Source organism: Sciurus carolinensis, chromosome 2 (genome assembly GCF_902686445.1).
Source record: "Sciurus carolinensis chromosome 2, mSciCar1.2, whole genome shotgun sequence".
Lineage (NCBI taxonomy): Eukaryota > Metazoa > Chordata > Mammalia > Rodentia > Sciuridae > Sciurus > Sciurus carolinensis.
In genome coordinates, this window is record NC_062214.1 from 112,187,647 (window position 1) to 112,201,224 (window position 13,578).

Consider the following 13,578-nt stretch of genomic DNA (forward strand, 5'->3'; position numbering starts at 1 on the left):
GTAGATGAATTACCTAGGGATCTTTTAAAAATGCAGATCTTGATTCCTGGCAGGGTAGGATTCGAGATTCCATATTGCTACAGGCTTGCTGGTATTGTTCAGTGTGCTAGTTTGAGGACCACACTTTGCAGAGCTAGGCTCCGTGGGCCCAGATATGCATGTAATCTTTTAGGGAGAACATGAATGTCACAGGTCATGTGCTGCAGAGGGGCAGGAGGCCAAGCATGGAACAAGGCTGATGCCTTGCTTCAAGTGGAATTAGCCAAAGGACCTGATGAGAGACCCTTTGAGCAGTAGGTTGTCAAGGTGTGACCTGCAGCATGTCCTTGCTGTAACTGGCACACTGGGAGTGAGAACTCACTGCCTTGAGAATTAACCCAGTCCTGCAAGAAAGGCATTAATTCCTCTTAACAACAATTAGATTAACAATCTAATTACCTCTTTAAAGCCCTACTTCCCAACACTGCCATAAGGGCAATCAAATTTCAACATGAATTTTCAGAGAAGACAAATTGCACTCAAATCATAGCAAGATGTGGTACTTCATAAGCCTCACACCTGCTTACCTCACACAATTTAAGAGCAAATTTTTAAGAAAATCTGTGAGGTAGCAGGGTAGCATGTAGGAGGATAGGATGGGTAGCACATAGCAGATGGAGGTACGGTCCATGTTTTTAGTTTTGGCATCTCTCTTTTTGTTGATGTAGATATGAACACAAAGGTGGACCATGCCTACGACAATGAAAAGACGGGGTATAGACCAAAGATTGTCATTAATCTAATGTACTTGGAGTCCTAAAAACAAGTGAATTGCCCATGACAAGTGACTAGTAATAAATTAATACTATATACTCATGGCAAAAAATGTCCGTGAGGGGAAAGAACATGACAGGTTGTATAAAAAGACAAAAGTGGGCACCTAGGGAAGAATGACACTTGCCTTGGGTAAGATTTTTTTCCTTCTGAGTGCCATGGTGGAAGGGGATCTTGAAGGCATGGGGGAGAGGCTCTTCACTTTTCAACTTAGTTTTAACCATGCAGGGAATTTGAGGACTTCCCATTGAGTATCACAGTGGAGGCTGATGGCTGCAGGCCACACCTTGACAACCTGCTGCTCAGAGGGTCTCTGATCAGGTCCTTTGGCTAATCCACTTGAAGCAAGGCATCAGTCTTGTTCCATACTTGGCCTCCTGCCCCTCTGCAACACATGACCTGTGACATCCATGTTCAGTGATTTTGCTACATAAACATGCTGATAGCAGTTTCTCTCTCTTTCTTTCTTTCTTTCTTTCTTTCTTTCTTTCTTTCTTTCTTTCAGTTTCTCTCTCTCTCTTCCTTCCTTCCTTCCTTCCTTCCTTCCTTCCTTCCTTCCTTTCTTTCTTTCTTTCTTTCTTTCTTTCTTTCTTTCTTTCTTTCTTTCTTTCTTTCTTTCTTTCTTTCCTACCTGGAATTGAACTCTCTTTTCCTGAAGAATCTCAACTCATACACCTTGTTTCAGACTTTCTTTTTTCCTGCCCACATCAAAACTTACCTATGCTCCACCCCCTGAAGACACTTCTCTCTGAAAACAGATAATAAAAAACATCAGAGATATCTCCTCTGTGAGGCAGATGAATTTTCTTGTATGGTATGTACATTATAGCAGGGGAAATCTCTATAGCTAGTGCCTCAATCTAAATAAATAAGCCCAGAGATTGGGAGTTCTGTCATTTATGGGGCGTTAAAAATCACCAAAATGTCAGAGTAAGAATGGATCTTGGAGACCCTTCTGGTACAACTTCCCAATTGACAGGACTGGGGTTCAGAGAAGTTACTTATGCAAGGTCACACAGTATATTGGGGCAGCACAACACAACTCCCATTGCTTTATTTAGTCAATCAGTCACTCAGTCATCAAACCCTTATTGAACATTTCGTTATTGTATGTCATGCACTAACTGGGAAGGGGTCACAAATACAAGATTCTTGTACTTAGCTAGAGAGAAAAGGGGAATAAAAAAGGGATGATCTCCTAAAAATAGAAAGGAGATCAGTAGAGAAGAGGTAGGTTATCAAGGGGGAGAGAGGAAAAAAGAAAAGGGCAACCCTGGGGAAAAATAGCAACCAAGTTTTGCTATAAGCACGTATAAATATACCACAATGAATCCCACTTTTATGTATGATGATAATGCACCAATGAAAAAAAATACATGTGAGTAAATAGGAAGACCAGAAGAACAAAGGTTAGGGAATAGGGTGAGGGAGGCAGGGAGGGAAAGGGAAGTACTGGGAAATGAATAGGAGTAAATTATGTGCATATATGAACATTTCACAAAGAACCACACTATTATGTATAATTATAATGCAGTAATAACAATGCTTTTTTAAAAAAGATTCTTGGCCTCAAGTACATCCTAGTTTAGGGGGAGAAGGCAGGATAGTGTGGAAAGGTAATTGATGTGGATTGAATTCTTCTCTGCTGTGGAAGACTTCACAGAAGAGCCTTCTGATTGTGTCTAGGGTTTGTCTCTATACCTGTGAACTGGATAAGTGTTTCCAAAGTGGGAAACTGGTCATAAAGCAGTTGTAGAGACAGTAGATCTCAAAACCTATCATTGACTGAAGTCACTCCTCTCTATCATCTTGTCTCAGTTACCTGTTCACTATCATGTTGGGCACAGGTTGCATCCCCAATCCTAGGAAGCTTCACAGTTGTTGATATTCATAGCCTACTCTCGACCAATTCCCCTGCTCTCCTTTGTTAACAGGATGGTTGTTTGTGGTGTCCATGTTCCTTTCCCAAGCAATGAATCATAGTGTACCCAATCCAGTCATGACAATTCTTTTTTTTTTTAATTTTTATTAATTGTAGATGGACACAATACCTTTATTTTATTTTATTCATTTTATGTGGCGCTGAGGGTCAAACCCAGTGTGAGGCAAGTGCTCTACTGAGCCATGATCTCAGCCTCAGTCATGACAATTCTGTTCCTCAATTTCTCAGTTTCTGGTACATCTAGGAGTAGCTCTATGATTCTGTTATGACCCAAATAGAAGTATGGAGAGGTTACATGACTATTTTACATGCATCCTATCTTGGAAATGGGTGTGGTATCTGGAAGTGGGCCACATCTTCTGATCATGGGGTAAAAGCAGGAAGACAAAAGTCAATATACAAAGGAAAAGCAGAATGGAAAGGTAGAACCAGCCTGGAACCACTATCCCCTAACATCTCATTATAAGGGGGAAAATAGCCTATTTGTTTAACCCAGTATGTGTTAGGCTTTCTGTTACTGAAGCAAATTCATTGCTAATGGAAATACCATCTATATCACTCAGGGTCCTAACAGGGACTAATGATTCACTGTAAGTGAGCTAAATGAAGGGATAATTTACAATGGTAGGAGTCGGGTTAAAGGGAACAAACATGGATTGTGAAGTACCTTGGGACCAGCTGTAGTGGGAAGCTGTTGCCCCCAGCTCTGATGGTTGAGAGAAGAGAGTAGTTTTCCTGGAAGTCATCGAGAAACTATAGCAAAGACAGAGCCTGACAAGAGCTGTGTCAGGAATGCAGCCACTGGCAAGCATGGCACCACAGGGATTACATGCCCCACTTATATGTATTACATAAGGAACAGCGTCAGGCAAACCCAGTCATGTGGGCATTTTAACTTTGGGCGTGGTGCCCACTGGACCCCACTTCTGCTGGCCTTCCATCACTCTGAGGGGAGGGGTCATGCTCCAAGCTAACTTCCACTATTCTTAGCAGCCAAGTGAGCTAGCCTTCCTTCTTGGTCTGCTTCTTAGGGACTGAATCACCAGGCACCCAGCCCTGCCTCCTGGTCTCTGAGGGTGTCTCAAAAGCTGATGGAGAAGTCTTCCTTACACCCATACTCTACCGCAGGCAGGGGATGTGCTTCCCTTTCCTTTATCCCTGCCTTTTTTCATGCTATGGTTTGGATGTGTCCCCCAAAGTCCAGATGTTAGAGGCTTGGCACTATTAGGAGGTGGTAGAATCTTTAGGAGGAGGGGCCTAGTATGAGGCCTTTAGGTCATTAGGAGAATGCCCTCAAAGTGGATTGTGAGATCACAGACCCTTCTTTGTTCCCTTTGGCTTCCTAGATGATGAGGTGAACAGTTTTACTCCACCATGTGCTCCCATCATGATGTGCTGCCCCACCACAGACCAAAAGCAATGGGACCAATCTAAAACTATAAACCATAATAAACTTTCTTTCTTTCTCTCTTTCTTTCTCTCTTACACACACACTCTCTTTTCCCCTGATACTGGGGATGGAACCAAGAAGTACTTTACCACTGAGAAATATCCCCAGAACTTTTAATTTTTTTAATTTAACGTCTTGCTTAGTTGCCCAGGCCAGTCTTCAACTTGTGATCCTTCTCCCTCAGCATTTTAAGTAGCTGGGATCACAGACATGTGCCACCATGCCCAGTACACTTTCTCTAACTTCATTCTCTCAGGTATTTTGTTACAGTGATGGAAAGTTGACAAATATACTTGCTGAAGGATTACAAGCAGGGTTCTATAAGGACTAAGAAGCAATCATTATTACGGAATCTCGAGTTCAGGGCAAGGAGAGCACTATGGGGTATTTCAGAGAGCACAGGGCTAGAGTTTGAGCTTAGTATGTTTTCCTACCATAAAAAGAAGGTGTTGCTGGGAGTACTAGCACACAACTGTAATCCCAGCTACTCGGGAGGTTAAGGCAGAAGGATTGTGAGTTTGAGGCCAGAGTTGGCAACTTAGTGAGACCCTGTCTCAAAATGAAAATAAAAATTAAAAATTAAAAAAAGATAAAGCTCAATGGCAAAACATCCCTGGGTTCAATCTCTAGTACCACCGGTGAAAAAAAAAAAAAGGACGGAAAGAAAGAAAGAGAGAGAGAAAAGAAAAGATGTGTTGGTCACAAGAAAGCCCTTCCAGCAAGGCATGGTGTCACATATCTGTAGTTCTAGCTACTTCGGAGGCTGAGGCAGAAGTATCACAAGTTCAAGGCCAGCCTGGGCAACTTAGTTAGAACTTGTCTTAAAAAAGCTGGGGGGAAGGACCTGGGGATGCAGCTCAGTGGTAGAATGCTTGCCTCAAATATGCAAGTCCTTGGATTCCATCCCCAGTGCCAAAGAAAAGAAAAAGAAGGAAAAGAAAAGTAAGGCCTTCCAGTTCTGAAATCCCTTATGATTTCTGCCAGGTAGGTACTGAGCCTGATTTAGCCCTGCATCGGGAGAGTGTTAGATTTAAAGTTGTACCAAAATCTGTACCCACCAAAGCAGTCCTTGTTTAAATGAAGCAAGCAGGGTCCCATGCTTAGAATGACAAGAATTTGAGACTAGTGAGTCATGCTCTCACTTGCTGCTTGGCACTCTCTGCTCGCGTAACCAGTTCCAAGAGGGTCCACACCTGAAGTGAGTAACCAGTTCCAAGAGGGTCCACACTGAAGTGATTCTCGTGCACCTCCCTCTGATGTACTCATTTCTCTGAGGCTCCCCATAGCCAGTCCTGGGTCTCTCTCACCCACAGGAAAGTGTCCACATTGGCTGTGCTAAGACTGAGGTCTCTTCCCCTCAGCAATTCCCATGAGAATGGAGAGAAGAAAAGGGAAGACCACAATAGCACAGACACCTGGGTCGCATGGACACTGGTTTCATCTACACTTCTCTGAGTTTTTGTGTTCCCCAGCTCTCTCTTTTGTCAAATAACATTAGACAATAAATTTGTCTCAAGACAATAAATCTTGAGATTTGAATTTATCAAAATTATGCACTTTTTGACTGAAACCAGTGAAATTCATTCACTGTTGTCTATCCACAACTTTAGGGAACTTCTCACTTTCTCCCTCATGCTTTATTGTCTGGATTTTAAGCAAAACCAAGACAGGCATCTAATCTTGGTCATCTTGGAATCCCTGACAGCCTTGTTAATCAAAATGTGGTTTGCATTGTAACAAAATCTCAAGGTGATTCACTAAGACTTGAGCGGCTCAGTACTGTGCTCTTTAAGTGTTCTAGGAGCCAGGGAAGGGGGCCTGGTTGCAGCAAAGCAGATGGTTAGAGGCGATGCACTATTGAATTGATGCATTTTGTAGGTTGATTTTTACTGTCCTTGTTAAACCAAAAGCTTCTTGGGGTAGGGACTACATGGATGTAACACACATCTCCCCTGTTCCCCAGTCAATTGCTACTGCTTGTGGAGGGCAAGGCCTGGCATGTTCCCCTGGGAATCTCTGATCCCAGTCACCTTGAATTCTTTTTTTTTTTTTTTCCCCTTGTACTGGGGATTGAACCCAGGTGCCCTTTTTAATAGTTTATTTAGAGACAGGGTCTCCCTGAGTTGTTTAGTGCCTCTCTAAGTTGCTGAGGCTGGCTTTGAACTTGCCATCCTCCTGCCTCAGCCTCCCAAGCCGCTGGAATTACAGGGGTGTGCTACCTCACCCGGCTCAGTCCCTTTGAATTTTATCTCTGATGAATGGAAGTCAGCAGAGAAAGAGAGAGATGCAGGTTGCATGGGGGATTAGCAGTCCCCAGGAAAAAGGGACCTCAGCACAGGAAGTGTATTTATGATAATCTAAACTGCAGTTTTGACTTTAATTTCGTTCACATGGAAACAAAATTATTTTCAGCAATGGTAGTTCCTTTCCTGTCTCTTCCTAGTCCCAGTCCACAGTCACCTTATCCTCTTTCACCCTTAGGTCCTCCTGAGTGGCATGGCCAAGGCCTCAGGGACACCTGAGCCCTTCATTACACGTTCCACACCAGCTGTGGCTTTCTAGTAAACATAAAGGGCAAAGATAAGGCATCTGGCACCCGGTTCTGTTACTACTCATGACAAGCTGCAGTGTTTGAGCAATTTCATTTCAAAGGTCTCAGGCCTCAGGCTGAAGCATATCCAAATCTGGTACTCTAAAGATAGCCAATGCCCTGAAAGCGGCAGAAAGTAAAATAGGGATATGCTCTGGAGAGGAGGTACAAACCAAAGTATGAGTCAGGGAAGGTCTCCTGGAGGTGACATTTGTGAAAAGACATAAAGGTGCCAAGGAAATAACCATGTGAATAGCTAAGAGAAAATTATTCCAGGGAGATAGGGAACAACAAGTACAAAGGTGGTAGGAGTATGTCCAGTTATTGGAGGCCCAGCATATGATGAACGTTTTCATGATCCATGAAAAGAATATACTTTTTGCAATTGTTGGCATAGTGATCAATAAATGTCAATTAGATCGGTTGGCTGATAGTGTTGTTCAAATCTTCAATATCCTTACTACTTTTTGTCTACTGCTTCTTCCAATACTGAGAAGAATATTAAAATATCCATCTATAATGTGGATTTATTTCTCCTTTTAGTTCTGTCAACATTTGCTTCATGTATTTTCTTTTTATTTTTCTTTTCTTTCTTTCTTTTTTTTTTTTTTTTTTGTACGAGGGATTGAATCCAGGGGCACTTAACCACTGAGCCACATTCACCATCCTTTTTTATTTTTTATTTTGAGACAGGGTCTTGCTGAATTGCTGAGGCTGGCTTTGAACTTGCTGTCTTCCTGCCTCAGTCTCCTTAGCTGCTGGGATTACAGGTGTGTACCACCATGCCTGGTCGACCATTGGCTTTTTTTTTTTTAAAGAATTTAACCTTCCTTCCTTCCTTCCTTCCTTCCTTCCTTCCTTCCTTCCTTCCTTCCTTCCTTCCTTCCTTCCACCCACGTGTGTTGAGGATCAAACCCAGTGCCTTACCTATGCTAGGCAAGCACTCTTACCACTGAGCTATAACCCCAGACCCACTATTGACTATTTAGTTATATTTCTTTGTTTTAATTTTAGGGCTGCAATTTGACTCTTTAACTTGTTACCATTTATTTTGAATGTACATTATACTACTTAACAAACAATGTAAGCAACATTTTACTTTAATTTACCTTTTCCCATCTTTTGACTATTGCTGTTACCTGTTTTACTTTTACATATATGTAATAAGCCCCACACATGGTAACTATTTATGTTTTAAAAGGCCAGTTGTATTTTTTAATAAATCAATAAAATCAGGAGATGGGGACATAGTCCACTGGAAATGAGTGTGTTTTCATATGCAAGGCCCTGGGTTTGAGCCCCAACACTAAAGAAAAATAATAAAAAAGAAAAAAGAAGAAAGAAAATGGCCTTTCATTATTTATTTATATTATTTTATTTTTCGAGATGGAGTTCCAGCCCATTTGGAACTCCTTCTGCCTCAGCCTCCCAAGTAGCTAGGACTACAGGTATGGACTACCATGCTTGGCCTAATTTTCTTTTTGCAAGGATATCAGTCACATTAAATCAGGGCCGGTCCATATGAACTCATTTTAATTTAAATTTAATTACCTCTTTAAAGGATCTATATCCAAATATGGTCACATTCTGAGATACTGGGGGTTAGGGCTTCAACATATGAAAGGGGTAGGACACATTCAATATATAACCAGAGGTATAGAGAGATTAGGAAATGGTCATCAGGTCTCACAGTTAGTAAATGGTGGAATCAGGATTTGAATTAAGCAGATCTAATTTAGAGTCTACTTTATTAACCATATTCTATATGGTCTCTTAAGTAATGGCATTTCTACCTTGGTATAGTTTATCTTCCACATAAAACAGCATACTATGCATAGTTATAATCTCTTATCTGAACCATTAGAACCAAGGCTCATGTCCTGAAGGCTTGGTCTCCAGTGCAGCAATATTTAGAGATGGGACTTTATGAGAACTCTAACCTCATTAGTGGATTATTTTATTGATGGATTCATAATCTGAATGGACTATTGGGGAGATGGTGGACACTGTAGAAAGTAGGACCTAGTTGGAGGGAGTGGATCCTTGGAGGTGCACTCTTGGGGACTATATCTTGTCCCTGTCCCTTTCCTCTTTTTTTTTCTCTCTCTCTCTGCTTCCCAACTGCCAGGAGGTAAACGGTTTTCCTCCACCATGGCCTTCTTCATGATGTTCTACCTCACCTCAGGCCCAAAGCAATAGAGCCAGATGATCATGGACCAAAACCTGCAACCATGAACCAAAATAAATCTCCTTTAAATTGTTTTTCTCAGGTATTTTGTCAAAGCAACAAAAAGCTGATCAACACATATGGTCACATGCCATGTCTTTTGCTACTATGCACTTCAGGGTCTGGAACACCACTCCATAAATAAATACTAATTTGGCATAAAAATAGAGATATAATAGAAAAATATTCTTTTTTGGTACTGAGGATTGAACCCAGGTTTGCTGAACCACATCCCCAGTTCTTTTTATTTTTTTATTTTGAGACAGGGTCTCAATAAGTTGCTTAGGGCATTGCTAAGTTGCTGACTGTGGCTTTAAACTTGTGTTCCTCCTATATCAGCTTCCTGGGCTGATGGGATTATAGGCGTGCACCACTGTGCCCGGCAGTAGAACAATATTCTACTAGAATAGAAAAAATAGATAGTAAATAATAGGAATAATCACCCTAAATGGGATAGAGACTATGAATAGTTTTACCTATTTTTTTTAAGTTTCACATCATTTTAAGTAGGCTTTAATGTGTTATGCAAGTGTGCATGTTGTTTTATTTTCAGAGCTTTGGAATTTCAGAATTGTGAATAAGGGATTGTGGGCAAACATTTGCAATTCTCATCCTCATGACTGCAACTGTCCACCTCAGAAAGTTTTGTACCTTGCTCACTGATTCTACTTAATCTCTTATGAGCTGGGCACAATGGCACACACCTATAATCCCAGTGGCTTGGAAGGCAGAGGCAGGAGGATTGCGAGTTCAAAGCCAGTCTCAGTAATTTAGTGAGGCCCTAAGCAATTTAGTAAGACCCTGTCTCTGAATAAAATATTAAAAGGGCTAAAGATATGGCTCAGTGGTTGGGTGCCCCTGGGTTCATCCCTGGTACCCCCCCCCAAAAAAAAAATCCCTTATGAGACACTGATCTACAGCCCTTTGTCCCATAATGGTTCCACCAAACATGTATCATGTGAAGCCCCTCCCATAGAAGAAGAAAATGGAGGGAAGTAAAAGGGAGAGGTTTTGGCCCATGGCTTTGGTCACAGGAGGAAACACCCCTAGATCCTTGGGGAAGGATGCAGCTGAACATGATTCCAGAGAAGCTGGAACGATAGGGAATGCCATAGCCTCTTTCTCCAGGGCTTTCCTCTGGCAACAGCTGTGTCTTAAGAGGGCCTTCCAGATACTCCAAAGACGGGACTTCAGTTACGGGATCTGCAGGACTTTAGCACAGACCATGTGAGTGCAGAGGTTTGGGGCCCCTTTTCAAGCCATTCCAATGGACAATCCTGTGAAGACAGACAGTAATTGTAACATTGCAGTGTGGCTCTGATCTGAGGATCACACAGGATCCAGACCTTGCTGATAGTTGGACTCTAACAGTTAGACTCTACCCTCAGGAGTCTAGACAATTCAAAGGCTAAAGAGCTCCATGAGAGTGGAATATGAGGCCAGAGGTCAGAGCAGTCCAGACTTCCCTTTAACTTAGCAAGGCTTAGGCCCAGCTGTGGATGCTGTCATGCATACTGTCCCCTACCATTTCCTCCACGCACTGCTTGGCTTCTGGGACAGAGCTCTGAGTGACAGCTCATTAGATTCAGAGAGCCAGTGAAAATCCAAACTTCAGAACAATTCCCCTAGTTTTGTCCAAGAGCCAGGCTGGTCAGCAATGGCTAGAGAACAAAGAGCTCTGCAGACATGGGAAGAAAACAGCATGAAACTTTGATGACATACTTTAAAAGCAGGTGTAATGGATGAGGGCCAAGTTCCCCCACACCACCAGGTCTCCCCCTCTGCCTACCCTCTTGGGGATTTCCTTAAAAGGCTCCTCACTGCTGGCATGCCCCTGCATATCTGCCCTACCGTAGCTGCTGTGCAGATACTCTTGGGGGAAGCAGGGGTGGGGGGGGGCAACTGCTAAAGGTGTATGCACCCAGCTTACCAAGCTTGAGGAACTCTTCCCAGGCTTAGGGAGCTCTGCAGCCTGAGGATCCTCTGGGTCTCAGGCAGAGAGTCTCTCCTGGATCTAGAGGGTGAAGAAGCAGGAGTTGCGAGAGCAGAGATAAGGGGAGTATATCAGGTCTCTGAAGCACTGGGGCTCTGGCCTGCATTTCAGGAAGCTCTCAGAGCAGTAGCTGCTTCTGGACTGCAGCCCTGCCCTGCCTTGCCCTGCCATCCTGCCATCTGCTTTCCACAGGCCAGCTTGTAATATTGGAGTTGATTGCAGTCATTTACTGGATGCCCTAAATGATTCATTGATCATGTTTTCTTCTGAGTGTATGCAAATGTATGCAAATAAGCACACCATCTGTGGCTATCCCAAGAGGCCTGGTGTTATTTTTATTCCGATTCCCAGACTGAGAATTTGGGGATTTTTGTGGACATTCCAGAGGTCTAGGGGCTTTAAAAGGATGTAACCATTTGCTTTTTAAAGACCACAGTCTACTTTTCCTCTACTTCCCTCTCTTCTTTTAGATATTCAGGCCTAGACCAAGTAAGAAAATGCAGAAATGTGAACTCAGATTAAAAAATGAAAGCCTAGCTGGGTATGTGGTGCAGGCCTGTAATCCCAGCAGCTGGGAAGGTTGAGGCAGGAGGATTGCAAGTTCAGGGCCAGCCTCAGCAATTTAGTAAGGCCCTAAGCAATTTAGCAAAACCCTGTTTCAAAATAAAAAATAAAAAAAAGAACTGGGGATGTGACTCAGTGGCTTAAGTGCTCCTGGGTTCAATCTCCAGTACAAAATAAAATAAAATAAAATAAAACAAAACAAAATAAAAATGAAAGCTTAGAAGAAAGTCCCAAGCCTTCATGGGAATGGGTACAGCCTGTGAGACAGGGGTCATGGAATTGTCATATTAGTTTTTACAATAACAATTTCAGAATGCTATTCAAAAATACTGGAAGGCCATTATTTTGGACTGGACTCCTGTACTATGCCCCTGCAAGACAGACAAAACCAAAACGGAGTTTCTCATGTTAATCAAACTGCAGCCTTAAGGAAACAGACCACAAAACAGACCAGTACTTCCTGAAAACAGGAGATTGCAGTGTACCTGAATCAGCTGATAATGAAGTCCCCCCTGCTTTAACCCTTGCAGAAAAAGTAACCTGAAGTAATCTGATGTTAGCCAATCAGGTTTTTTCCTTTTGTTTCATTGTTCCCACCTTATAAAACCTGCTATTCTGCTATTGTCCAGTGGGAGCTCTCATTCTAGTTTGTAGAATTCATGAAACACAAATAAAAGCCAGCTAGCTCTGTGACTGAATTTGTTGTAATTTTGTCCTTTTACAAGAATTAAAATCAACTTTTAAAAAGTCAACTTTATATTCTACTATTTGAGTTTCTAAGTTATGTACTGAGAATACAGATTGTAATTAAACCATAAATTTACTGCAGCCCTGGCTGGGGAATTCTCAGAGAAGTAGTTAATATGTAAATGTTATCGTGTTTTTAATTAGCAATAGTTCTAAAAGATATATACATTGAGTTTCAGAGACACTGGCGACTCTGGGAGTTCACAACAGAGGCTAGGGCAGCTGGCTGATCATGCCCTCCTTCCTTTTTTGAGAAAGGGAAGGGAAACTAATAGATCCTAAGCATCTACATGGTTGGCACCATGCTAAGGACTTTACATTTGTAATCTTGTTTATTCCACACCCACCTCACTTTCTTTCTTTCTCTCTCTCTCTCTTTCTCTCTCTCTCTCTCTTTCTTTCTTTCTTTCTTTCTATCTTTCTTTTTTAATATTTTCTTCTAGTACAGGGGATTGAACCCAGCAACATTCTACCTTTGAGCTATGTTCCCAGTCTTTTTAAAAACATTTTATTTTGAGACAGGGTCTCACTAAATTGCTGAGGTTGGTCTTGAACTTACGATCCTCCTGCCTTAGCCTTGCAAATTGCTGGGATTACAGGTGTGTACCACTGCACCCAACTTAATCCTTTCCCCTCATCTTTTATATTAAAAGAAAAAGAAACTAGAACTCTAAAAAGTTAAGTAAATTAGAAGATGCACGGAGGATGTCCATCTGTGTCTGAGGATTCCAAATCCATTCATGACTAGCTACTTTTCAAAAAAGTGTCTGGCAGTCGAACGCTTCACCTTTTCTGACAAGCCCATGGCCATTCCTTCTCATTGTGGGTGAGTCTGCAGGTGAAAATCCATGGTTTCCAAAGACTAAATCTTGCATTTACATAGGATGGCACACAGGCTCTATGTTATCCCAGCTTCCATGTCACTTTCATAACTCTGCTGAACTCCACCTCAGGTTCTCTTTCTTTTTGAGAAACTAATCTGGATTTTGGAGGCACCAGGATATACCAGGTTGGGCAGGGTGTGTGGCTAGGACTGGGGAATGGTAAAGGATTGGCAGCATCTTGGGCAATCTGGTTCAAGCTCCTGGGGTGCACAGTTGGGCTGATAAAGAATCTTCCTTGTTTCACGAATAAGTAAAGGATTTGGGTGACACAAGACTCTCTTGTCCTAAAGAGGGAACTAATCATGGAGTAATTACAAATGAACACCAGGCACAAGCTCTCAGTGTCTTTTCTCTGGGATGGCAGGACA